Source organism: Stomoxys calcitrans, chromosome 4, assembly GCF_963082655.1.
Source record: "Stomoxys calcitrans chromosome 4, idStoCalc2.1, whole genome shotgun sequence".
Lineage (NCBI taxonomy): Eukaryota > Metazoa > Arthropoda > Insecta > Diptera > Muscidae > Stomoxys > Stomoxys calcitrans.
The window spans coordinates 102,518,596-102,545,167 of NC_081555.1; the positions used below are offsets into that span (position 1 = coordinate 102,518,596).

Genomic DNA, 26,572 nt, shown 5'->3' on the forward strand with positions numbered 1-26,572 from the left:
GCACCGTAGAGTGAAACAGAGAGTTCCCCAAGGTGGTGTGATACCTCCGGCACTGTTTAACCTCTACCTATCCTCCATTTCACACCCTCCAGACGGCATAGGGATCGTATCATATGCGGACGATTGTACGATCATGGCATCGGGCCCCCCCACCCATTGTTGACATCTGCGATAGGTTGAACGTCTACCTCAACAAACTAGCCTCATATTTCGCTGCAAAAAATCTGAAGATTGTTCATTACATGGATGGAGAAATTATTTCGACCATCAAGTGTCCCAAAATACTTGGCTTCACATTTGACAGCTCTTACACATTCTCCCCACATGCCACAGCAATTTGCGATAAAATCAAAAGTAGAAACAAGGTCAACAAGTCACTTGCTGGCAGCACTTGGGGTGCAGACAAAGAAACCTTGTTGACCACGTACAAAGCAATTGGCCGGTCTGTGGTAAGTTACGCTGCGCCAGTGTGGTCTCGTCAACTTTGTGACACGCAGTGGAATAATATTCAGATCTGTCGGAATGCCGCCCTCTGAACTGCGACGGGCTGTCTCCTCAGTTCTCATGTGGACCACCTCCTTCAAGAGACAAAGATCCTACACGTGCGAAGACATAACAACAATACCTTCTGGTCTGTTATCGCAGTGGCCATTCAAATCATCATCTTATGGATAGGTATTCACTTCCCAAAAGCCTTAAGGAAGATCTACATGATCTAGAGCGTGAGGTTCAGTGCTACAAGAGGGAACCTCTGGATCAAGCGGGGCTAGGCAACATTCATGCAGACGCGGTAGCAGATGCGGTGAATAGCTAACGGGTGAATGTAGTCCTTGGAGAACGACCGCCTCCCATTGCACCTGAAGAAATTGAACTCCAGAGTAGTTCTGGCTGAATTACGTTCCGGCAGATGCAGCCGCCTCAACTCCTACAGAGCAAGGTTTGATGACAAGTGCAAGATGTATGTCCCGATTGTAATCAGGGACCGCACGATAGATGTCACCTGTTTAACTGCCCGGCCACTCGACTCAGACCCAGATCCCTATGGACGCATCTAAGTCGCAGAGTCTCTGGGTCTTGACACTCAACAGAATCAAGCAGACGAAAGATCGATCACAATAAACTGCAACAACAACAAAGTATTCCACTATTCACAAACCATTAGACCATTAGAATCAAGATTTTTTATGCAAAATCGAAATTTTCATATCTATTATTTGGCTAATGCGGTGGTATTTTCCAAAAAAATGTTTTGTACACTAATATTGACTTGAAAACTTAATTTCGGCTAGTAATTATACAATATTGCTAAATAATAGATGGAGAAATTTCGATATTATCACATTCCTTGGAAGGTATCGTAAGATGCAGATATATCCATATAATCTGTCCCCCTAGCTACCGAGGCAGTGCACACCGCACTCACCTTGATGTAAACATCCATCGGTAGAAGGTGCAACATCGGGTTGATAGCATCGACAGAACAAGTGCGCTCTGCCTCTGTTAACCGATGCTATAAAGCCTCTTTTGTGTAGTCTTTTTTTCCATTGCAGTCCATAACACTAATGCTCTATATGCGAGTATCGGTTTGATTAAATGGTTGTTGTTGTTGTAGTAGCAGTGTGTAATACACTGAGGCTGCAGCCCTTGCCGATGAAGGAATTCATCGGGTCAATCCGGTACATACAACCGGCTGCCATGGGATTGTTTGATTAAATGGTTGTTGTTGTTGTAGTAGCAGTGTGTGGTACACTGAGGCTGCAGCCCTTTCCGATGAAGGATCTTAACGGGACAGTTCAGTACGTACAACCGGCTGCCAAGGAATTGTTTATATGGTGGCCATCTTGAGGCCTCAATGGCTGCCATTGCCAAGCTCTTTATTGGGAGCATGACAGTTCCGAAGCATAGTCCCGATCCCTGTGGGAAGAAGTTGTTTTGATGTATAAAACAGGCACTTGAAAAAATAGTTAAATGGCTATATACGAGTTTTCTTTTAACATAATGGGAAGTGGTAATTAAGCTCAACTGCAATCATTCGTATCAGCTGATCAATAATGCCAGGCGTCGATGCGTCGAAGATAAAATTAAATACCAACATTAAAGCTTAAAATTAGATAACGGCATTACAACACATCAAATAAAAGTTGTCATCACTGTTTTAGTGCGAAAAGAGGTTTAAATTAAAACAGTTGTATCCTACAGTAGAAAAACACGATAAGATAATATTCCCAACAGATATAAATACAATATATCATGAATAAATAATAAAAATGGAACGAAGTGTACAAAATTATTTGAAAGTGATGAGTGATAAATGCAATGGAGTCAAATGAACACATTTAAAATTGTGGTAGAGTGAAAAAAGTGCAAAAATCAATGGAGATCTGGACAAGAGTGCAATAAATATCACTTCCATCGGTAACCGATATAGAATTATGGATCTTGGGAAATGTAAGTACAATAGAAAGTAATATGTTACATCGTTTAGAATTTATTATTTGATAAATTTTGCTGCCGAATAGCGTTAAATTGGCTGGGTGTATATCCAGCAAAAATTAGTTTTATTTTAATGCCCTATTGATTTACAACGTATAAACATAGTCGTTAAGGCTGAGCCAGGTTTTTATCATCAGCCATGCCAAAATATTTGGTCATCGCTGACCGGATGCCTAACTATTTGAGGACATCGCCAATACGTCCCTCCAGCCAGGCCTGAAACGCTGGGTCGAGAATTATTTGTATGGCCGCCAGTCGTTTGTGGAATTTAGGGATAATTAATTAAAAACCCCTTTGAGTGAAACAGGGAGTTCCCCAAGGCGGGTTGATATCTCCGACACTGTTTAAACTTTACTCATCCGCCAGCCGCAGAGACCATCCAAATCATCATCTTGTGGATAGGTACCCACCGCCCATGGGTCGAGAATTATTTGTATGGCCGCCAGTCGTTTGTGGAATTTAGAGATAATTAATTGAAACACCGTTGAGTGAAACAGGGAGTTCCCCAAGGCGGGTTGATATCTTCGACACTGTTTAAACTTTACTCATCCTCCAGCCGCAGAGACCATCCAAATCATCATCTTGTGGATAGGTACCCACCGCCCATGATCTAGAGAGTGATGTCCAGTGCTACAAAAGAGAATCTCTAGATCAAGCGGGGCTAGGCAACATTCATGCAGACACGGTAGCAAATGCGGTGAATAGTTACCGGGTGAATGTGGTCCTTGGAAAACGACCACCTTCCATTCAACTGAAGAAATTGACCTGACCCCGCAAACCAGAGCAGTTATGGCTCAATTACAATCCGGCAGAAGCAGCCGCCCCAATCCCTACAGAGCAAGGGTTGATGCCAAAGTGCAGGATGTTGCGTCGTGATTGTAACCAGGGACTACACGACATACGTCACTTGTTTAACTGCCCACCCAGACCCGAAAGATAGAACAATACACTTCTACAACAACAACAGCATAGTTGTTAAGGTACCTAGGGGGTAGGTTAGGTTAGGTTTATGTGGCAGTCTGCCATCAGACTCACTTAGACGTTTTCGTCCATTGTGATACCACAGGAACAGAAGAAGGAAGATGGCTTCTAGTTCCTACCGTTGAACCATACAGATCGCTTTAAAAAGAGCAGTAACTTGCGAATGTACACAACCGCTAAATCAGACAGGTTCTCAAAGAATTTGAGAGCCTAAAGTGGAAGTCCTTTTAACTGCTAGTGCGGGACACACACACATAGGGTGTTCTACAGTCTTTTCTTTCTCGATGTGCTTCTACAAAAGCCGTTGCTGGCAACCTTCAGTCTGTCAGCACGTTCTCCGATTAGACAGTGACCTGTCATGACGGACCCAATGAATGAGACGTCTGTTCTAGCCAATGACAGCAAAGCAATAGACCTCTTCAAGTCTAGATGAGGCCACATATTGTAGTTTTGGAATGCTTACAGCCCTCACATGTCGCTAGAGGCATACCCACAGATTCCAGTATCCCTGGAGTGTGTAAGGTTGTTCCTAGTCTCGCAAGCTCGTCTGCTTTAGAATTCCCTGGGATATCTCTGTGGCCCGGCACCCAGAACACGTGAATTTTGAAATGTTCAGCCATCTCCTTGAGAGATCTGCGACAGTCGAAGTCGGTTTTTGTGTTCAGATGGGTTGCGTCCGGAGGGATCTGGGTCTGGGTGGTCAGTTAAACAGTTGACCTGTGGTCCCTGGTTACAATCGGGACATACATCTTGTACGTCGCCATCAATCCTTGCTCTATAGGAATTGAGGAGGCTGCATTCGCCGTTTCGTTATTGAGCCAGAACTACTCTGGTTTGCCGGGGGAGTCAATTTCTTCAGGTGCAATGTGAGGCGGTCGTTCTCCCAGGACTATATTCATCGTGTAGCTATTGCCTGCATCTGCTTCTGTGTCTGCATGAATGTTGTCTAGACCCGCTTGATATGCCGCTTGATTTAGAGGTTCCTTCTTGTAGCGCTGAACCTCCCGCTTTAGATCATGTAGATCTATCTACCTTAAGGCTCCTGGGCGGTGGATACTTGTCCACAAGATGACCATTTGGATGGTCTCCGCGATAACAGCCGAAAGGTGTTGCTTAGACAGCATATATTTATGTCTTTGCACAGGTAGGAGGTGGTCCACAAGAGAATTGAGGAGACCGCCCGTCGCAATTCGAAGGGCGGCATTCTGACAGACCTGAATATTATTCCACTGCGTGTCACATAGCTGAAGAGACCACACTGGCGCTGCATAACTTACCACAGACCGGCCAATCGCTTTGTACGTGGTCAACAAGGTTTCTACGTCGCCACCACAAGTGCTGCCGCCAAGTGACTTGAGGACCTTGTTTCAAATGTGACGCCAAGTATGATGGCCGGAATCATTTCTCCATCGACCATCGCAGTCAGCTCGGTATTCACCTCACGCGTATTTGTAGTGAACAATGTGGCGGAAGATTTGGTGGCAGATATCTTCAGATTTCTTGCAGTGCAATATGAGGCATGGGTGGGGGGCTTGATGCCATGATCGTACAATCGTCCGCATATGATACGATCTCTATGCCGTCTTAAGAATGGATGATAGGTAGAGGTTAAATAGTGCTGGAGGTATCACTCGGCTTGGGGCGACTGGCGACCACACAGATAATTCGCGACCCAGCTTTTCAGGCCTGGTTGGGGGGGACGTGTTGGCGATGTCTTCAAATAGTTTGGCATGGTTGACAATCGTCCGCATATGATATGATCTCTATGCCGTCTTGAGGGGGAAGAATGGATGATAGGTAGAGGTTAAACAGTGCTGGCGATATCACCCCGACTTGGGGCGACTGGCGACCACACAGACAATTCGAGACCCAGCGTTTCAGGCCTGGTTGGAGGGACGTGTTGGCGATGTCTTCAAATAGTTTGGCATGGTTGACTATGTCGAATGTCCAGGGCCACGAGGTCCGTCCTATCACATGGCCTGGGCTGATTGAAGCCACGGCGAATGTGTGCGGTGATGGCATGCAAAGCAGTTGTGTGTAGTCTTCGAAATCCATGCTGATGCCCGGCGAATGGAATTTCGCCAACGAGGCTCGGGAAGAATAGTGCCTCAAGCGTTTTGGCTACTGGTGAGAGTAGCGAGATCGGTGTGTACGATTCCCCCATACTCGAGTCGTTTCCAGGCTTCAGTAGTGGGATCGCTCTGCCCATCTTCCAGACATCGAGAACTATTAGAATGTTCAAAGATAGATGGAGGACAATAGAAAAATTCTCAACTCCAGGTAGATTCAGATTCTTCAGCATCAGTGTAGAGATTTCGTAAGGTCCCAAAGCCTTGGATGATTTGACGTACACTGAGGCGGCAGCCCTTGCCGATGAGGATTCCATCGGGTCAATCCGGTGCGTACAACCGGCTGCCATGGGATTGGGATTGCATGGAAATCTGGTAACTGATACAGATAGTGCGCTTGGGATATGGAAAGAACATTTCTCTTAGCTGGATACCATCAGAATGAGGTCTAAGTAGCAGTGTCCCGACTGAAGAATAACAGCATCCGATGGGTTACTCGCTGAACTATTTAAGACCAGAGGCGACACTCTTTCAATCCTGAAAAAGACCAGAGAAGGACAGATCAATCGCCTTATGCCGCACTCCGTTATCAACGGTACCTACTTAAAACCCAGCCTGTGTCACCCCTGGTGATTGATTCCGCCTCGGAACCGCTTGTGCATCATTTCGAGGTAGATCCCATATCTGGTGATTATCAAAAGCATCATAATTGAGTCTGCGTCCAGACCTCTGCATTCATACTCTACGCCGCTGCGTCCAGGTCTACCTTCTTCCTGCGCCGTACTTGTTCGTCGTATCTCATCACCGCCTCCCAAATCCTCTCGTCTTCCAGCATCCTCCGGACTATTGTCCTCGGCGAAACGTAACCAATCGCTGTTTCCATTTCTTTGCGTCTTTCAACCCAGCGCTCGCAGTGGAAGAATGTGTGTTCCACAACGTCTGCACTATCTAGCTCCTCATAAATGCACCTGCTTGAGGAGCCTCAACATGTCCTCCGTTGTCTCTGCTTTAACTCGCATGTCGTCTACTAATGTCACGCAAGTAACTTCTCATTATTGTCATTATAGTTTCATCAGATACGCCGGGATATAAAAGTCCTCTCTGAGCAGCGCTTGTAAGTCAGGCCATCTGAGGCTATTCAATGCGTTCCTCACATCCAATGTGGCCAAGAGGACAATGGGCCCAGAGTAGTGGTGGCGATTGCCCAACCGCCTCTACTATCTTCACCACATCTCTAGGAGCTCCGATCGTGGACATTCCTGCCCGGAAGCTATGTAGTCTCATTGAGAGTCCACCTCCCTCAATGATGGCGTCCTGGAGCCGTGGCTTTATAAGTCGCTCCAAAAGCTTGCAGGCCGTATCCAGCATATAAAGTAGTCAGTATAACCTTTTCCCCTGCTTATGAGAACCTCCGGCAAAACACCTTCCAATAGACATCGATCAAACATTTTCAGAAGAAATTCCAGTGTGTTTTCAGCCATCTGCCTGATTACCTCGGCCGGTATTCCGTCAAGACCAGGGGCTTTTCTGCTCTCAAGACTGCAGGCTGCATTCCTTAGCTCCTCCATCGTAAACGGTTGTCAGTGGGCTCTTTCATATTATCCATTGTTCTCCCGGTCATCATTGCTGTTGGTCCCCGTGTGCCGAGTTTTTCCATCACAATTTTGCATCCGAGGCCCCAAGGGTTTCGGTTTATAGCTTCTATTTTCTTTCTTGCTCCTTTCTATTACGCCAGCGGGTAATTTTTGGCCTGCTTGTTCTGTCTCAGCTATGCTGACCGATGACAGAAGTCAGATGAAGAATACTCTGTACAAGACACTGATACTACCGGTTATGGTTTCGATGCATGGTTACGCTTTTTACTGGTAAATTGTTGGCATAACTGATCAAAATACCATGATTACGGGGCTACATCATATTGCCGGAATGAATGAAGAAGCTCCAGCGAAGAAGTCTTTTGAAGGCGATCTATGGTGGTACACGCAAACCGGGACGACCAAAAGTCCGATGGAAAGATAGGGTGACGAAAGACATCTCGAAGCTTGGTGTCGGAACAGGAGCGCAGAAGATAGAGGTGATTAGAATGCTATTCTAAGTTCGGCTAATGGGACAAATGATCTGTTATAGCCAATTAAAGTAAGTAAGATGAGCAACTGAAAGGATAGCTGGAGAGCAACAATTTTTGGTCACAAGTTTTGTCGAAGCGATACTCAGGTCAATAAAAGCAGACAATTCACGCGACATTAATGATTAAGCGACTGCTATATGGTGGGGCACCTGGACGCAGGAACGCTCAGACGTATGGCTTAAGTGCCACAAGGCGATTTGCCTCAAAGTAATGCGAGGGCATATCTCGAGAGATGGTGTTTTAGCCGCTAGAGACCGATACCGAGACCGAATTCGGGAAATGGCGAGTGGCGAGGGCCATCGTTAGGGGCATATTGCATTTTCCCACCCTTTGCAATTGGACGAGTTTCTATAAAATTGAAGTAATAATCGAAGCAGCACTCCAATGAAATTACGATCCTTCCGTTTTATACATCCGGGGAAGTTAGGAAGAGGGCTTCAGCAAAGTCATATTCCCACTAGGCAAGGGTAATGGAAGCACAGTCTCATTTTTTCGCCGGAATATTAATGTGCTTAAATATTTTCATTATCTTAAATGTATTTCGAACTTGCGACATTGTTTTGAAAGGAAAACTTGATTAATTGTGGCCATGCCATTCATTTATTATGTGGCTTGTATGTCACTCTAATTATTCGAACGGTTATTTCAAATCTTTTAATGTTCAACGTCATCTCCAATGTCTAACAATAGGTCTGTTCGCGTACTGTTCTAGACAAAATTTGCAGGAGAGCAAGCACAACCTTTACTCTCTTTGGTTATTTATTCAAATTTAGAAGCTGGTTTTCGTGAAACAGTGGTTCGATGCTGCAAATTTCTACTGTGAAAAAAAAACTCCAGCAGAAATTTGCAAGGAGCAAATTAAAAAGATTTTTTTTTTAAAACTTAAAAATCAAAATATATGATACCAGTAAGGAATGGCCCAAGTCGGGCGGTGCCGACTGTGTAATGCAAATGCAAATTTTGCCCATGGACATTCCACTAAGGAACTGGGGCAAACTTCTCACATATCAATGAGTGCAGTCCGATTCAAGTTTAAGCTCAATGATAAGGGGCCTCCTTTTTATAGCCGAGTCCGAACGGCGTGCCGCAGTGCGACACCTCTTTGGAGAGAAGTTTCACATGGCAAAGTACCTCACAAATGTTGCCAGCATTAGGAGGGGAAAACCACCGCTAAAAATTTTTTTCTGATGGTTTCGCCAGGATTCGAACCCGGGCGTTCAGCGTCATAGGCGGACATGTAGCCTCCGACGACTGTGTAATACCCTACACCTACCCTATAAGTAAAATCTGGGACTTATATCCAATTCTGAACCAATTTTGATGGACCTCGGCGTGCAAATATGTTAAAACTGTAAAAACTACGGTTGACAAATGACAACATTATGGCAAATTACCCAAAATCTGACGAATGTATATATGGGAGCTATATTTCATTCTGAACCGATTCCGAGCAAACTTCTCAGATAATGTGGTAGTCGAGGAAAGCGTTGTGCAAAATTTTGGCATGATTGGCCAAACAATGCGCTTGCAGTGGCTCTTGGGGTGAAAATCTGGCGATATACATATATGACAGCTATATCTAAATCTGGGCCGATTTCTATGAATTTCACCAGTAATATTGAGAGTCATAAAAAAAAACCTTCCTGCTAAATTTCGACAGATTCAAATAACAAATGATCACTTTTTTGGCAATATTTCTCAAAATCGGACGAACATATATATGAGAGCTATATCTAAATCTGAACCGATTTCGAGCAAACTCCTCAGATACTGTGGCAGTCGTTGAGGAAAGCGTTTTACGAAATGTTGCCAAGATGAATCAATAAATGCGCTAGAAGTTAAAATCGGGCGATATATATATATATATATATATGAGAGCTATATATAAATCTGAACCGATTTCCATGAAATTCGCCAGTAATATTCAGAGTCAAGAGAAAATCCCTCCTGCCGAATTTCGAGAAAATCGGTTAAGAAAAGACCATTTTATTGCAATATTACTGCAAATCGGACGAACATATAATATATGGGAGCTATGATATAGAGCTAAAATAAATTGCACAGATTCTTTTTTTGTCCATAAGCAAGTTAAGTTCGAAGATGGGCTATATCGGACTTTATCTCGATATAGCCCCCATATAGACCGATCCGCCGATTAAGGGTCCTAGGCCCATTAAAGCCACATTTATTATCCGATTTTGCTGAAATTCGGGACAGTCAGTTGTATTGCGCCCTTCGATATCCTTCTTCAATTTGGCCCAGCTCGGCTCAGATTTGGATATAGCTGCCATATAGACCGATCCGCAGGCGCATTTATTGCCCGATGTGGCCAAAGTTTGGTACTGTGAGTTAAGATAAGCCCCTCGACATACTTCTGCAATATGGCACAGATCGGTCAAGATTTTGATATAGCTGCCATATAGATCGATCCTCCGATTTAGGGTCTTAGACCCATAAAAGCCACATTTATTATCCGATTTGGCTCAAATTTGGGACAGTGAGTTGTGTAAGGCCCTTTGACATCCTTCATCAATTTTGACCAGATCGGTCTAGATTTGTATATAGCTGCTATATAGACCGATCCGCCGATTTAGAGTCTTACACCCATTAAAGCCACATTTATTATCGGATTTGGCTCAAATTTGGGACAGTGAGTTGTGTAAGGCCCTTCCACATTCTTCTTCAATTTGGCCCAGATCGGTCCATATTTGGATATAGCCGCCATATAGGCCGATCTCTCGATTTGAGGTTTTGGGCTCATAAAAGTCGTATTTATTGTCCGATGTCGCCGAAATTTGGGACAGTGAGTTGAGTTAGGCCCTTCAACATTGTTCTTCAATTATGTCTAGATCGGTTCAGATTTGGATATAGCTGCCATATAGACCGAACCGCCGATTTAGGATTTTGGGCCCATAAAAGGCGCATTTATTGTCCGATATCGCCGAAATTTGGGACAGAGAGTTAAGTTAAGCCCCTCGACATACATTTGCAATTTGGCACAATTCGGTTCAGATATGGATATAGCTGCCATATAGACCGATCTCTCGATTTAAGGTTTTGGGCCCATAAAAGCCGCATTTATTGTCCGATATCGCCGAAATTTGGGAAAGTGAGTTATGTTAAGCCCCTCGACATACTTCTGCAATATGGCACAATTCGGTTCAGATTTGGACATAGCTGCCATATAGACTGATCTCTCGCTTTAGGGTTTTGAACCCATAAAAGGCGCATTTTTTGTCCGATTTCGCTGAAATTTGGGACAGTGGGTTGTGTTAGGCTCTTCGACATTTTTCTGAAACTTGGCCCAAAGCGGCCCAGATTTGGACATAGCTGCCATATAGACCGATCTCTCGCTTTAGGGGTTTGAACCCATAAAAGGCGCATTTTTTGTCCGATTTCGCTGAAATTTGGGACAGTGGGTTGTGTTAGGCTCTTCGACATTTTTCTGAAACTTGGCCTAAAGCGGCCCAGATTTGGATATAGCTGCCATATAGACCGATATCGCGATGTGAAATCTTGGCCTCATAAAAGGCGCATTTATAATCCGATTTCACTGAAATTTGACACAGTGACTTATGTTAAGCATTTCGACATCCGTGTCGTATAAGGTTCAAATCGGTTTATTTTCATATAAAGCTACTTAAAAGACCAATATTTTGTTATACCACACAATTGAACAATGACTTGTACTTATAAGTGTTTGGTCCAAATCGAAACATATTTCGATATAGCTGTTATGGGGCATAAGTTGTGCATTTTTCACCGGATTTTGAAGAAAGGTGGTTTACATATATACCCGAGGTGGTGGGTATACCTTTTTAATTGTTTTAATTTTACCCTTCTCCGTTCAGTGTAAAAGTAAACAAGCTATTGCGTACTTTTTGGTATCATAATGTATGATTTGTTAAAAATTACTTAGTCAGCCAACATATAGTTCTTAGTAGAATCTACATATTCAATTTCAGAGGTCTAGTTCAATCCGTAAAGAAAGTATGAAATGGTACCGAATTCGGTACTAAACGTACGTTTCTTCCGTTTCCATTACTATTTTTCATATCTTTTCTATCTTCCCCCTTTATTTCCAAATTTCGAAGTTCTAGCTCTACCTGTTCGTCCTATGCAAAGTTCACCTATTTCGTACTTTTTTTTGTACTCTTTTTGTACTTCTTTGTTTCTAAATGTCCAAAAGCTCTTTTGACACCCGAATGTAAGTTTCCATAGTAAACTTTAATTCCAAAATTTAAAGATCTAGCTCAATTAACAAACATGGTATCAAAAAGTACCAATTGCGGTACTAAACGTCCCTTTTTTCCCACTTACGGTACGTGAAATTTTTGTCGCCAAATGTAATTTTTTCGAGACGCTCTTTAATTCGAGCCCAAAATCATAAATCTAGACCCATCCGTTCGCGCTGGGTAAAAAGTCACCATTTCGTACCATTTAGTACGAATATCACAAAACTCCGTCTTATCGCGAGCCTAGACCCATTCGTTCGCGCTGGTTAAAAAGTCACCATTTCGTACCATTTAGTACCTAAACGTACGAACATCACAAAACTCCGTCTTATCGCGAGCCTACGACCCAAGACCCACATTCGTGCCAAATTTCATGACTCTAGCTTTAGCCGTTTGGGCTGGACGTTGATCAGTCAGTCAGTCAATCAGCCAATCAGTCAATCACGCGTCTCTTTTATATATAGAGATAACATTTCATCAAAATCGGACAACAGAATCGAGGGTCAGGCGTAATGTGCTAAAATTTTGCCTCTAAAAAATATTTATTGAAATTTGTCTATGGAAAAAATTTTAGGAAAATGATGTTTGGGACAGATAAGCATAATAAAAAGAAAAAAAAAGTTTATGCAAAATTTACATCTTGGGTTTAAAAAATAATCTCGAGGTTAGGTTGTCTTAAGAGAGTTTTTCGCTGAAAGTTTTCAGATGGGTCATTAAACAATCCGTATCAAATTTCGAGCAAATATGTTCAAACTGTAATAACTACGTTTGACAAATGACAGCATTATTGCAAATTAGCCAAAATCTGACGAACATATATATGGGGGCTATATCTAAATCTGAACCGATATCGACCGATCACATATTGTGGTAGTCGCCGAGGAAAGCGTTGTGCAAAATTTTGGCAATATTGCTTAATAAATGCACTTGCTGTGGCTCTAGAAGTGAAAATCGGGCGATATACATATATGACAACTATACTTAAATCTGAACCGATTTCTATGAAATTCACCAGTAATATTAAAAATGTCATAAGAAAATACTTCCTGCCAAATTTCGAGAGAATCGGTTAAGAAATGAGCACTTTATTGCAATGTTAATCCAAATCGGATGAACATATATATGGGAGCTATATCTAAATCAGAACCGATTTCGACTAAACTCTATAAATATTGTGTTAATCGTCGAGGAAAGCGTTGTACAAATTTTTGGGAAGATTGATCAATAAATGCGCTTGCAGTGGCTCTATGGGGTGATATATATTGGGTTGCCCAAAAAGTAATTGCGGATTTTTCATATAGTCGGCGTTGACAAATGTTTTCACAGCTTGTGACTCTGTAATTTCATTCTTTCTTCTGTCAGTTATCAGCTGTTACTTTTAGCTTGCTTTAGAAAGTCTAGATTAGGCCACATAGTTTTGGAATGCTCACCCTTTGTGACCATCTATCATTCGTTTTCCTTTGGGCCTGGTCCCGGTCCGCTAGGGGCATATCCACAGCATCCAGTATCCCTGAAATGTGTAGGGTAGGTCCTAGTCTCGCAAGCTCGTCCGCTTTACAATTCTCTGGGATATCTCTGTGGCCCGGCACCCAGAACATGTGAATTTTGAACTGCTCAGCCATCTCGTTGAAAAATTTGTGACAGTCGAGGGCGGTTTTTGTGTTCAGAAATATGTTCTCCAGGGATTTAATGGCTGTCTGAGAAGATATTTATGTCGATCGTCGTAATGGCATTATATCATAGCCATTCCACCACTTCCTTAATTGCAAGGATCTCTTCTTTATACACACTGCAGTGGTCGGGTAATCTTTGCGACATGACCAGTTCTAGATCTTTAGAGTACACCCCAAAGCCCACCTGGTCGTTAATTTTGGAAGCATTCGTATAGAAGTCTATGTAACTTCTGTTACCAGGGATATCGTAGTTCCAATCGGTTCTATCAGGAATAGTGGTACAGTACTTTTTATCAAAAAGCGGCTCAGGTAGAGTGTAATCCACACTGCCTGAAACATCTGATATTGTATCAAGGATAACACAGCGTCTGTAGCCGCCACATGACCAAGGAGAAAGCTACCTTAACCTCACCGCAGAGGTCGCTGCAATTTGTTAAGCATTAACAAATTAAGGTTAGGACATACACCTAAGCCAGTAATCGGCTTGTTGTGCGCTCTAAGAACTATAAAGTAACCTCTAAAAAGAAAATTTTAAGTTAGGAATTCCGTACTACTTACAAAATCCTTAATTGTTTTCAATACCACTCCCCTAAGTTGATTCATTTCTGGTATTGTGTCTCCATATAAGTGCCAGAAACGTGGTGCGTTAAATTGGACCACCTTCGTCTTCCTCGTGAAAAGGCATATTTCAGTGCTCTGGGTTATCATTGAGACCTCTGGATATAGCCCAGTCGTATGCCATATGCAAGACCCTTTCGGCCCTTCTGCACAGTTCGTTCGGATCCTAACCACTTAGAAGTATTATAACATCGTCTGGGTATCAAACGGAGTCAAATCCCTACTCAGCATCCGTAATAGGTCATTTATGGTAGTCATCCATTGAAGTGGCGATAAAATGCCCCCCTGTGGCGTTCCCATGGGACACACAATTCATCCACCTGTTCTTTAGCAAAAGGTTTATCCAGTCTCTAAGGATCGGGTCCACCCGGTACTGGCCTAAGGATTGGATCAATGCGTCGGTCCGCACATTATTAAAAGCCCCCACGATGTCAATGCATACCGCCAGGGTGTACGTTTTGGCCTCGAAAGATTCTTCTCTATTATGCACAACCTCGTGCAGGGCAGTCTCCACCGACCTTCCCTAGACATAGCCATGCTGTTTATATTTGGGCAGTTCGCTAGATGTCCTACTCTTTATCATGGTATCCACAATACGTTCCATGGTTTCCAGAGAGATAAGATGTAGCATTAAATTCAGTGCATCAGATGGTGTCGTCCCCAGTGTGACTGTGATGCACAAACAAGCCTTTGGATCCGGTTAAGTATTGAGCAGTAGGTGGAATTTTGAGGCGGCGTCCACCAGACCACAACACCATATAGCATTATAGATCTGACAACTACGGCATATACCCAGTGCATGACACGCGGTCTAAGCCCCCAACTTTTGCCAATGGCAAGAGTTGCCTTTCTTGCCCTTTCCACAATGTTGCATTTGAAGTTCCATTTCCTGTCCCGCAAAACGCCCAGGTATTTTGCGCTTTCTGTAAATAGAACATTCTCTCCACCCAAGGAGACAGGTTTCAACTTGTATCTCCTGTTGAAAAGAACTACTTCTGTCTTGCACGGATTTATTCCTAGACCACTTTCGGTAGCCCACTTTGCTGTTGGGAAACTTTCCCCTAGCCGCTATTACCACGTCATCACCAAACGCGACCACTTTTACGCCTTTTTCTTCCAGAGACAATAATATATTGTTAATGGCTATATTCAGGAGACAGTACACCTCCTTGAGGTGTTCCTCTGCAGACCTATCTTTTTATAGAAACTCCACCTGCTCCACGATTGACGTTAGTTTTACATTATTGAAAGCACCTTTAATGTCAAAAAATGCGACCATCGTATATTCTTTGACAGCGAGAGAGTCCTCTATGAACCCGGCTGGGTCGTGAAAGGCTGTTTCAGTGGATTTGTCTTTGCTATATGCATGCGACAGGCCATCTTCAGGGATCTTTGCCCTAAGATATGTTCCCATCAACCTCTCAAGAGTCTTCAGCATGAAGGACTAATAGGACGAAGGGTTAGGGTTTTCCTGCTTTTGGAATAAAAAAATGCTGTGCTTACTCTACTGCTAATTTTTACTGGAAAAGTATGCGACACACCTAATGTACGCTGACGACTTCCAGTAAAAATAAGTGTGTTCGTGTATTCAAAAATTTGTGCAAATTTGCACAAGTTATTACTGGAAGTTATTCGCGTAATTTATTTGCCAGCAGGAGAGAGCGAAGGAGTGCGTGAAAGCAAGCTAAATTTTGAGAGTTTCCAAATTTCTCTTGGAAAAGCAGTTTTATGAATAAACGCTGTTTAATTCAAATAACAAAATAGATTGAAGGCTATTCTTGGGTTAGGTTGAAAAGAGGGTGTAGATATTAATCCACCCGCCCCATGCCACCATGGACATACACCCAAGTCAGTAATCGGCTTGTTGTGCGCTCTAAAAAACTTTAAAGTAACCACTAAAAAGAAAATTTTAAGTTAGGTATTCTGGCATTGTGTCCCCACCTAAGTGCCGGTATCTGTTAGACGCGAAAGCCGGGCAAAGACAAAGGAAATGGTCCAATGTCTCATCATCATCTTCCCCGCATGTTCTCACTTGCCGCACCGATTGTACATAAGTGAGCTAGTGGTTCTATGTGTCCCGTTATGATACCGAGAGCTATACTGACCTCCTTTTTACTTCCTAGCAACCTCGTCTTCCCACGATTTGGATCTCCGCATAGGATTTTCGTCGTACTACTCACCGTTTCGTCGTACTACGGAGCCGCTTTTTGATAAAAATTACTGTACCACTATTCCTGATAGAACCGATTGGAACTACGATATCCCTTGTAACAAAAGTTACATAGACTTCTATGCGGATGGTTGCAAACTAAACGACCAGGTGGGTTTTGGGGTGTACTCTAAAGATCTAGAGTACCCGACCACTACAGTGTGTATCAAGCGGAGATCCTTGCAATTAAGGAAGTGGTGGAATGACTAATGACTATAATGGCATACATATCTTCTCAGACAGCCATTAAATCCCACTGTTTTAAATTAAATCGAGTAATAAATAAAACTTTTATGGTCTTCAGACCCTTTATCGGAAAATCGAACTTAACCCGCGTCTATCACAAAGACGTATCTGTGCCAAATTTCAGCTCAATATCTCAATTTTTGAAGACTTTAGAGTGATTGTAACAGACGGGCAGACACCCGGACATCGTTAAACCGTCTTAGCGGAGATCCTTGGTGGAATGGCTAACATATAATGTCATTACAACGATTGGCATGAATATCTTCTCAGACAGCCATAAAATCCCTGAAGAACGTATTTCGGAACACAAAAACCGCCCTCGACTGTCCCAGATCTCTCAACGAGATGGCTGAACAGTTCAAAATTCACCTGTTCTGGGTGCCGGGCCACAGAGATATCCCAGGGAATTCTAAAGCAGACGAGCTAGCGAGACTAGGAACTACCTTACACATGCCAGGGGTACTGGAATTTGTGGTTATGCCTCTAGCGACATGTAAGCTAAGTTTTCAGAACCAGGCTCGAAGGGCAACGAATGATAGATGGTCACAAAGGGTGAGCATTCCAAAACTATGTGACCTAATCTAGACTTGATGAGGTCTACCGTTTTGCTGTTACTGGCTAGAACAGACGCCGCAGTCATGACAGGTCACTGTCTAATCGGAAAACATGCTAGCAGATAGAAGGCTGCCAGCAACGACTTTAGCAAAAGCTGTGAGGACATCGAAGAAGAAGAGACTATAGAACATCTTCTGTGTGTGTGTCCCGCACTAGCAGTCAGCAGGAGTTCCTCTTTAGGTTCGTATTTTTTGAGAACCTGTCTGATTTAGCAGATAAGAACATTCGCAAGTTATTGGGCTTTTTAAAGCGATCTGGTTGGTTCAACGGTAGGAACCAGAAGGCATCTTCCTTCATCTGTTCCTGTGGTATCACAATGGACGAAAACGTTTAAGTAAGTCTGATGGACTTACTGCCACTTAAACTTAACCTACTGACCTACCAACATTCGCATTCGTAGCCCGCGCGAATTGAGCGGACGTGAACATTAGCAAATTATTGGGCTTTTTAAAGCGATCTGTATGGTTCAACGTTAGGAATTAGAAGGCATCTTCCTTCTTTTGTTCCTGTGGTATCACAATGGACGAAGTGAGACTGATGGCAGACTGACACTTAAACCTAACCTACTGACTGTTTCGCTGCTCCACAGTGTTACATTCGCATTCATCGCCCACGCCCTTAACTTGGATTGCGTCGACCAGAAAGGCTTCGGGTTAATCAAGTTTATGAACGGCAGTCCTCTGGCCTTCACCGCCAAATTATCTGTCCCGTCATTCCCCCTTACTCTGTTATGGTCCAAACGATGCGGATTTTGCCATCCTCAGAGATGGCGTTAATCTCCTTCTTATACTGCAAGACTGTTCGTGACCTTACCGTCCAGGTTGTTATTGCCCTTATTGCCATTTTACTGTCCGCTAGCACCACACCACTTCACGCATTCCGTGATCGCCTGGATCTCCGCCTGCAGGACCATATTATCGTTAGACAGTCGAAAACAGATCTCAGTCCCTGGGTTCTCAATGTAGACACCCTGGCTCACTCTGTCCTCTAGCTTTGATCCATGATCTTCCTGATGCCAATACTAAGGTTCAATCAATCCAAGAGGGTGCCGCTGGCAGCAGTGCTTAGCACTCAACCTCAAAGTTAATCTCAGGTATACGATCGGAAACCTCTTCCCTTCCTTCCAGGTTTCCTTTCGTCACCTCGATGGTATGAGCTGCTCCCATTCTCAATCCATTCTCCCATCGCCTTAAGTCTCATAGCCGCAGTGGCTGGCTCACACTTAATCTGTATGTCAATGGGTCGGATATCTAGAAAAGTCTACAGTGCCCTAGTGGGTGTGATGCTCATCGCTCCGCTATTCTTACTTTCCTGGGAATTTTTACTGGCAAATTTTTTTTTTTGAAAAATACGCGAACATACCTAATATCTACAAATTTTTTTGTACGCGAACACACATAATAACTACACGTTTGCAGTTTTCATGCCATCTGCTGCTTTACAGTTACTATTATTATTATGACTAACTATAGGGTACACTCAAAGAAATTTTCAATAGACTACGAGTAAAGAGAAGATTTTACTGTGTAGTACGAAATTTGGTAAGAAGTTCATAGCATACATGAACTTTCCTAATAGATCTGAAAGTTTCAAATCTTGTGTAGAAATCCCAAAGTAGGTTCACCTATGTTTTATTCTTGTCTTAATGTTTCCAGTAATCTTGCCCGATGAGTTAAAATACTCACCCCATGAACTGCCTCGTAAGATTTGTGATTAAGCAGACATGCCATTAGTCTTAAATTCAGTTATTTTACATTGAATCAGACACTTCATGTTGACATTGTTAACCTATTTTGGCCAATAGTTAAAATTCTGGAACATCTTTTACATTTTAAAGGCGTAGAGTTATTGTCTAATGGTAAGAAGATCTATATGTCGCAGTGCTCTGCAATTTCCACAAAGTAAACTTTTTGTGAGTGTGGTAAACTCGTTATCTTAATCGTGTATTGAAGTTTGTATTTAGTTGTTGTTTTTTACCAACATTTGTTGTTGTTGGTGCAACATGCGAAATAGTAAATCTTGTTATACGATCTTTAGAGGTCTATTTTCCAGTATCGCAATGAGGCATATGTATGTCCGACTGCAGACAATTTGCTAAGAGTTGATCTCACGGTTTCGAAGGTCGTTTTTATTTATAACTGAACAACATGAAAATTCGCACATCGCTTCACAGTTGTGCGCAGTGCAGTTTTGTAACAAGGTGTAATAATAGCTTAACTTCATTAAGAATTCCATGTTATGGAAAAGAAAAATGATGGGAAATATATATGTAAATGTTTGAATTTTTGTCTTTGCAGAAGATAAGCATATACATAATTGTGAATGCCTTGAGATAATGATTTAATTGTCAACATGCTATTCGCAAGACACTCCCCAAATCGAGGTTGCCGGATATAATGCAAATTTTTCCCAGTAAACTAATTTAACGTCATTTTCAAGGCATTGTAGAATATTGCGCAGAGAGTTTGAGAAAAGTTATTCACTAATTTTAAATGTTGTTTAATGGAATTGACATAAGGCGTTGATGAGTCATGATCACGTTAGGTTAGGGTTAGGTAAGAGTGACAGTCCTTTACAGACTCACGTAGACAATTTTAGGTCCATTGTGATACCACAGTAGGCTTCTGGCGGGAATCGAACCCAAGACCCCTGCACTGGTAATCCAAGCACGCTACCAACTCGGCTACCATGACAGCCGGTTGTACTCACCGGATTGACCCAATGGAATCCTTTATCGGCAAGGGCTGCCGCCTCAGTGTATGTGTTCGTGTTATTTTTCGTCACGGGAGTGCCTTCTCCGCACGCTTCTGGTCCGTGCTGGAACTGAAAGGAATCCCGGACCCTGGTTTTGTTCGGTTTGCCAGAACCGCCTCCATCATCGGTCGGTAACCGGTGCATGGAGTGGGTACATTTCCGATCTTGCTCTAGCCTTAGGTTAGGTTATGTTGAAAAGAGAGTGTATATGTATACACAGAGTGTATGAGAGTGTATACACCACCATGGAGATACACCTAAGCCAGTAATGGGTTTGGGTTTACAAAATCCTTAATTGTTTTCAATGCCATTCCCCTAAGTTGGTTTATGGCTGGTATTGTGTCCCCATCTAAGTGCCGCTATCTGTTAGACGCGAAAGTCGGGCAATAACAAAGGAAAAATGCTCCAACGTCTCATCATCTTCCCCACAGGCCTCAGACATGTTCTCACTTGCCGCACCGATTTTGCATAAGTGGAAATAGCTATACTGACCTCCTTCTTACTTCCTTCCAATAATAGCCTCGTCTTCTCACGATCTGGATCCCCCATAAGATTTTCGCCGTCCTACCGACCGTTTCGCTGTTCAACAATGTTGCATGCGCATTCGTCGCCCATTCCCATAACTCGGACCGCGTCGACCCGAAAGGCTTCGGGTTAACCAAGTTTATTAACGGTTGTCATCTGGCGCCAAATCACCTGTCCTTTCATTCCCCCTTACTCCGTTATGGCCCGGCACCAAAAAATGTGGATCGTGCCATCCATAGGGAAGACGTTAATCTCCTTCTTACACTGCAAGACTGTTCATGACCTCACAGTCCTGGTTGTTATTACCCTTATGGCCTGTTTACTGTCCGTAAAGATGTCCATACTCGACGTCCTCGCGTTAACACCACACCACCTAACGCATTCCGTGATGGCCCGTATCTTCGCCTGCAGAACCGTATTATCTAAGACAGTCTGAAACAGTTCTTAGTCCCTGGTTTCTCAATGTAGACCCCCAGGCCCACTCTGTCCTCTAGCTTTGATCCATTATCTTCCAGATGGCAATACTGGCAATCCGTCAATCCAAGACTTCAAGGTTCATCTCAGGTATCCGATCGGAAAACTCTTCCCTTCCTTCCATGTTTCCTATCGCCGCCTCGATTATACCGCGATCATATGAGCTGCTCCCATTCTCAATCGCTCTAGTAGTGATGTAGAGCCAGAGCAATGGGCCTTACATCACTACTAGATGTAAGGCCGGGAGTATAGTCATACTGAATATGTTGCAAGGTGCTGTGCGATCATAGACAGCAGTGGGTCACAAGTGTCGTCGTCGCTTTCCGCAACCTCGTTGTCGGACTATGTGACCCCATCCCGACCTACCCCGTGCGGTAATACACGCAACAGCAGCATTCCAGCCCCAATATTGACAGGCTAGTGCCGGGAAGTGTATCTTTTTTGCAATTGAATTGAACGGTCTTCGAAAATTGAATTGAACTGTAGCGTGATTTCAAAAGACAGAAGGACGGACGGACATGTCTAGATCGTCTTAGATTTTTACGACGATTAAGAATATATACTTTATAGGGTCGGAAATAGATATTTCGATGTTTTGCAAACGGAATGATAAAATGAATATATCCCCATCTTTCGGTGGTGGGTATAAAAAAATCATTTAATGATGAATACTGTTTTTGACTTCTGTACAGCAATAGGAAGTATGTGTGCAAAATTTTAAGGAGCTAGCTTCACCAGTTCGACCTCTATTGTGATTTCCACAGAAGGAAACAGCTTGATCGAATCGGAAAGTAAAGACAGGGTCGCAGATAAATATTTCGAGGTGTTACAAACGAAAAGACTAGATTCATCTATGGTGTAGGGTATATATTTCCCATGAACATTCCATTAAGGAATAGGCTATACTTCTCTCATATCAATGAGTAAAGTTTGATTAAAGTTTAAGCTCAGTGATAAGGGGCTTCCTTTTTAATGTCGAGTTCGAATGGTCGAATGGCGTGTCACATAGTGACACCACTTGGCAGAAAAGTTTTAACCTGGCAGTATACCTTACAAATGTAGCCAGCATTAGTAAGTGGATAACCACCGCTGAAAATTTTGTTGATGTTCGCGCCAGGATTTGAACACAGGCGTTTGGCGGCATAGGCGGACATGCTTACCTCTGCGCCACGGTGGCATGATGGAGGATATAAAAAATACAACACATTCGGGAGAAACAGTCATTTTAAGTTATTTATAAGTCAAATTTTCCCCGCGGGAGATACAATCATATTAAATTATTTATTCGGCAATTTTTCATCGCGTTCAGTAGTGGTTCTGCATAGGTTAGCATGTCCGTCTATAATACAAAAGCCAAATATTTTTCAGAGCAGTATGCTCGCTCTCGAACAGTGGTGTAGTACATCAAACAGCAAATTATAGGAAATACAAGTCCGTAGTGTCTTCCTATAGTGTGGCTTTATTTTGCCTGTCACCATTATGATATGCTATTTAATTATGCCGGAATAATTTTAATTGAATTTCACACACTCATGTTTCCTTTGTCTCGTCACATAGTGGAAATATTTTTAATACAAGAAAAAGATGCAAATATTTCTTTATAATTTTCTGCCACAGACTAGGAAAAATAAATATTTTTCAAAAAAAAAAAAAGAAAATAACAGCTTTATGCAAATGCTTCCTCTTGAGTGTCGGATGATTTCTCGATAGCTGGCTATGAGCCAGCTTAAGTTAAGCAGGGAATATCCACCATCGTCATCTTCCTACTCAGCACCTCCACAATCACAGCAAAGGCAAGGGTGATTTCTTGTTCAACACATCGGGCCTCTTGCCCGTGGTATCTATTCCAATCTAGGACTACACTTGCAATGCCATTTTGCAAATCATCATGCAAATGCTTTAATTATTGCAACAATTGAATACCCACAGTGAAAAAAGAAACAAATCCTCAACCAACAATACTTGAATGCATTTGCAAGTCTATTGTCTAGCAGCAATGCAAGAGGATCGAAACCCGAGAAAAATTAAACAAAGCCACAACATACAAAATTATATCATGGTATGGTGTCGGCTCAAGTGCCCCAACAGCAGCAGTTGATGCTGCTTCAGCAACTGTTGTCGTTGTTCCAACAGCAGCAGCAGCAGCAGCTGCAGCAGGTTGAAGACACACATCACTCAACACAATGGAGTAAATCTTAATCAATTTTATGTGGTTTACTTACATTTTGATTTCACTTAACATCGCGATGATGGCAACCAACTTATCTGTGTTGCGGTCGCAATTAGGGGGTAACTTCAATTAAGATGCGAGCACCGTGAGTTAAGAGCTTTATCTCTCTTTTTCTTTTCCATTCAAAGAATATTCAAAACAATGGATCATTTAATCTTTTTGGTGTTACAGTCATAAAAGACTAAACCAAAACCTAATTCACATAATGGGAAAAATTATTTAATTTTGTCTTTAATCGCTAATTTTTTGCTAAGCAATGGAAAATAGTAGTGGAAGTAGTACAAAAGTGAAAAGAATAACTCAAATATATGAGAAATTTTTCTAAAAATGTAATTTCGGAAGAATAAATTTTAACATGGCGATAGTAGATGTGTCTAAGGACTCAAGAAGAAAGTCAGAGTTTCATTTACATGGGAGCTGGTCCCATTAATGAAATGTCGCCAGTATTAAGAAGGGATTACCACCGCTTTAAATTTTGTCCGATGTTCCCGCCAGGATTCGAACTCAGGCGTTCAGGGTCATAGGCGGACATAGGCTACAGTAGCACGAATTCGATATCCACATTCAGGTCGAAGTGTCCCCACCCTAAAAAGGTATAAGCGATTTAAAGACGGCGCAGCGCAGTGGGCCCTGTTCGGCTAGCTTACTTTATTTTTGCCGCGATATATATATATATACTAAAGTCCTATTCCTCAGTCAAAAGTAATGCGAGTTAGAAACAAAAAATGTGAAAAAAGTAAAATTTTATTTCATTGTTTAGTTTCTACTAAGAAAATATGACCCAATACTTACAATTTTGCTTACTGTACTGTAAAGAGGACCTAATGTAGAAGCGTTTTATATCCGACTCATAGACATACAGATTAATAGCCTGTTTGTCGATGTCGAACGATTGCTTTTCGTTCGCCTGGACTTCTTTTACCGATCTACAGCGGTCAAAAAAAGTATTCATCATTCAATGTTTTTTTTTTAATAAGTCTACAAAAGACAATTGGAATAAAACATATTAAACTAATGATGCAGTAGTGCTTGTGTGATATATATGTACACAATTTCATTGTTTTTAAAGAAAAAAATAGTATTTATTGGAACAAAAAGGGCCATTTTACAGCTGAACACAAAAAATTAAACAAAAAAAGTATTCATCATTGCAAAAAAACAAAAAAATAAATAACATAATTTAAAAAAATTAATACTTTGATATTCGACCACCGCGTCTTATAACTTCTTTTAAACGGTTTGACATCGATTGGACTAATTTAGCGGTTATATTTTGGTCTATATTAGTCCATTCCTCCATTATCACCTGTTGCATTTGACTCTTGCTCGAAAAATTGCGCGTTCTCAATTTGCGTTCGAGATGTTCCCAAAGATGTTCAATTGGGTTCAAGTCGGGACTTTGAGGAGGAGTTTTAATGACTTTGGGGCAGTTATACAGCATCCACATCTTGGTATTTAAAGCAGAATGTTTGGGGTCATTATCTTGATAATATTGAAAGTTATTACCAAGCCCAAGTTTTACAGCACTATCTTTTAAATTCCTCTTTAAAATGTCAATGTAATACTTATGATTCATTACTCCATTAATAATTTCAAGATTTCCCGCTCCTGAAGCCGCCATACACCCCCAAACCATTAAACCACCTCCACCATGTTTTACAGTAGCAACTGTGTTTCGTTCTTCAAGCTCTGTATTTGGTTTTCTGTACACTATGACCTTTCCATCGCACCCAAAAAGATTAAACTTGCTCTCGTCTGCAAAAATGACTGTTTTCCAAAATGATTCGGGCTGTTTTACATACATTTTTGCGAAGTTTAGCCTTTTCACTCGGTTTATTTTATTTATAAAGGGCTTCTTACGTGCAGTTCTTCCTCTGTAACTATGCCTTTTGAGTGTATTTCGAATTGTATGTGTAGTAACTTCCTTCCCTAAATATTCCATAGTATTTTTACGAAGAATGGTCGCATTTGTCTTCGGAATTTTCTGAACTTGCCGCACTAGCCAACGCACATCTCCAACTGAAAGTGCTTTTGGTCGACCAGATCTTGGTTTATTGTCAACAGTTTTCGTTTCTGTCCACTTTCTGATGATGGATTGTATAGTAGATCGTGGTCTATTTAATATTTCACTGATAGTTTTTTGAGTTAAACCATTCCTGTGGTGTTTTATTATCAAAACTTTTACCTCATCAGAAACCTCGTTTTGCTTACGACCCATTTTGACAAAAACTATATTTTCAATGAAATTAAATATTTGCTGTCAAGGGCAAAGCCTCCTTTACTAAATAAAACAGAAAAGGGGGATTCCCAAATAATATTTGAATTTGACTTTGATGATAGCACATCAATGATGAATACTTTTTTTGTTCTGTTTTTGGTGTTATTATATAAAATTGCATTTTTTGCGCTAATTAAATTTATTTTAAAACATATTACGAAAAATAAACTATTGCATAAAACTGCATTATTTGTTTACTTTAAATTTTCTTCAATTACCCAAAATAAGTGAATTTATTATCAATTTTGCTAATGATGAATACTTTTTTTGACCGCTGTATATATATAGACGGTTTTTGGAATTTATTTTTGATGAGTTATTAGCTCTTTTGACATTGTTGAATCTGTTTATGCATCGAAATTTTTCCCTTTTTGCTCGTATTGCAATTTTAACAAACTCTTGAGTGACGCGAAAAATTCGTTTCGAGATATACCAACAGCATAGGCAAATGGATATGTGAGGCAGCCACTGCGCTTATGAGACTTAAAGCGATGGGAGAATAGATTGAGGAAGGGAGTAGCTCATACCATCGTGGTATAATCGAGGCGACTATAGGAAACATGGAAGGAATGGAGAGGGTTTCCTATCGGATATATGAGACGACACTTGAGGTCGAGTGCAATGGAACTGCTGCCAGCGACACACTATTGGATTGACGGAACCCTAGGATTGCCATTTGGAAGATCATGTTAAACAGGGACTGAGAACTGTTTCAGACCGTCTTAGATAATACGGTCCTACAGGCGGAGATACGGGCGATCACGGAATGCGTAAGGTGGTGTGGTGTTAACGCGAGGACGTCGAGTATGGACATCTTTACGGACAGTAAACAGGCCATAAGGGTAATAACAACCAGGACTGTGGGGTCACGAACAGTCTTGCAGTGTAAGAAGGAGATATTAACGTCTTCCCTATGGGCCATAACGGAGTAAGGGGGCATGAGAAAACAGACGATTTGGCAGGAAGGCCAGAAAACTGCTGTCAATAAACTTGGTTAACCCGAAGTCTTTTGGGGAGATCCAGATCGTGAGAAGACAAGGCTAT

General features: G+C 42.0%; 1 protein-coding gene across 1 annotated transcript in view; it reads left to right on the forward strand.

Moving 5' to 3' along the window:
- Positions 1 to 2,155: 2,155 nt before the first annotated feature.
- Positions 2,156 to 26,572, forward strand: part of LOC106089679 (protein obstructor-E) — a 561,865-nt gene continuing 537,448 nt past the window's right edge. Inside the window, exon 1 of the mRNA XM_059367810.1 lies at positions 2,156 to 2,448. The gene's annotated coding sequence lies outside the window, so the exon portion shown is untranslated. The remainder of the gene's footprint in view (positions 2,449 to 26,572) is intronic.